This window comes from Phoca vitulina, unplaced genomic scaffold (genome assembly GCF_004348235.1).
Source record: "Phoca vitulina isolate PV1807 unplaced genomic scaffold, GSC_HSeal_1.0 scaffold23, whole genome shotgun sequence".
NCBI lineage: Eukaryota > Metazoa > Chordata > Mammalia > Carnivora > Phocidae > Phoca > Phoca vitulina.
In genome coordinates this window covers 4961166-4963074 of record NW_022589726.1, presented here as the reverse complement: position 1 = coordinate 4963074, position 1909 = coordinate 4961166, and the positions used below count along the sequence as shown (strand labels likewise).

Here is a 1909-nt window from a genome sequence, read left to right as displayed (position 1 = left end):
ATCTAAATGAGGATCCAAGGCGATGAGACTACTTAATAAAGGTTGCATTTAAAAGGAATAAGTTATAATGAAGGAATAATCTCAGGAATCCTCCACAAATGTTTCTTTTAAGAAGGTAGGTGTAGACTTGTCAAGGCTCAGCTTACAGAATGTAGAAACTTCCTTATAGCTAGGCACTCTGAAAGGAGGTGGGGAAATCTTCCAGGCTGAAACCATCCATTGTAGACCCATATTTTCCACCACAACCAAATCACTCATCCTTTACCAAGTTTCGTTCTGGGACATTGAAATACAACATATGAGGTTTTCAAACTCAGTGCTGGGAGTTGAAGCCCCAGCTGCAGTGCACCCAGAAGAGGAATTGGGAGCCAGCAACCCCTTCTCACCCCAGGCCGGGCCCTGCTCCACCTTAGTCCTCCCAGTTCAGATGGGCTCTGCCAAGTGCGTCCCAGTCCCTCCGGTGTGGCCTCTGCCGCACAACAAGCTTCTGGCTGGAGTGGTGGACCCCGGTTCACCTAGTGTCAGCATCCCGCACGCTCCCATCCAGCTGGAGAGCTCTCCACAGCCAAACCTACCAGCAGGGGAGTAGCTGGAGGCTCCTAATTAGGCCCAAGACTTGATCCCTGCTCTCCTACCCTCGGCAGTGCATGGACACCTATGAGGACCAGTAGCTGAGAGCCCCAAGCCGACTGGTGAAACAGCTGGGTGAAGTATTTGAGACTGAAGCCCCCAAGTTGAATCTTCTCCAGAGCCTGTTCTGCCTCTACAGGCAATTCATCTTCTGAACTGGACTTGCCTCTGGGCACCCAGTTTTCCACTGAGGACCTGATGGCACCCGGGAGCCAGACTGAGCTCCCCTCCAAGCAAATATTCTCCAAGGAGGAAGCAGGACAGCCCTCAGAAACCCCTTGGCCAGCCCGGGCTTGGACGAGCCTTTGAGAGACCCTGAGACTCCCTGATCATCAGGTTCTAAGCCTAATAGATGGCAGGTGAATGGCAAGGGACTAGGGAGCTCTCCCCTCACCATCCTACAGGGTGATAACTCCCCTGGGACTCTGACACCACCACGGGGTAAGTAGCCTTCTTCCTTGAGTGAAAATGCTAGGAAACGAAAGAAAGGGGCCATTCTGGGAACCAGATGACTTTTGAAAACTGGAGGCCAAGTATGGGAGCAGGGTCAAGAGCAGGACTAGGAAAAACAGCACTTTCCAAACTTGGTAGAGAACTAGACTGTGCATAGCCCCAGCCCTGGGTTCACCGAGGGCCTAGTGATATTGTGTCCTCTCAACCCCTTCTTTCGGTGGGAGACTAGCCACCCTCTTTTTCTCCCCCCCCCCCCCCCCCCCCCCCCCCCGCCCCAAACTACCAACTCAGGGACTGAGCGTTTTCTTGGGCTTTCTTTGTGTTCTTTGTGTCTCATGCGTTTCTGGTATATTAAAGAAGGTGATTTTAAATGGGAAAAAAAAAAACAACATATGAATAGACAGAAAAAACCTTGAATTTTATAGGAAAGTTGGCCCTGTAAATTTTAGCATTAACAAGGACCTCAGAAATCATCTTTTTACCAGTCTAATCCTTTTACTGATAACACATCTGAAGCCCAGAGCTGAAGTGACTTGCTCAAGGTCACAGAGCTAGTTAGTAGCAGAGGCAGAAAGCGGGCGGTCTCTGACTTTTCTAGTGCTACATTGCCGACGGCGTCTCTGAATTGGCTGGAGATGTTTTTGTAGAAGGAAATAGATAACAAAAAAATCCTTCTCAGCCCACCTATGTAGTAAGATCTAATCAAGTACAACAGACTGTTTAAAAGGAGAAAAGTGACAGGCTTTTGGCACCGTGCCCTGTTCATTCCCATCCCCTCCCCTCATACACGTTCCATGACCTTTAGCTGCAAGGATGCCCTTCCAGC

General features: G+C 49.7%; 1 pseudogene; it reads left to right on the top strand.

Moving 5' to 3' along the window:
* Nucleotides 1-427: 427 nt before the first annotated feature.
* Nucleotides 428-1229, top strand: LOC116642198 (annotated as a pseudogene).
* The last annotated feature ends 680 nt before the right edge of the window (nucleotides 1230-1909 follow it).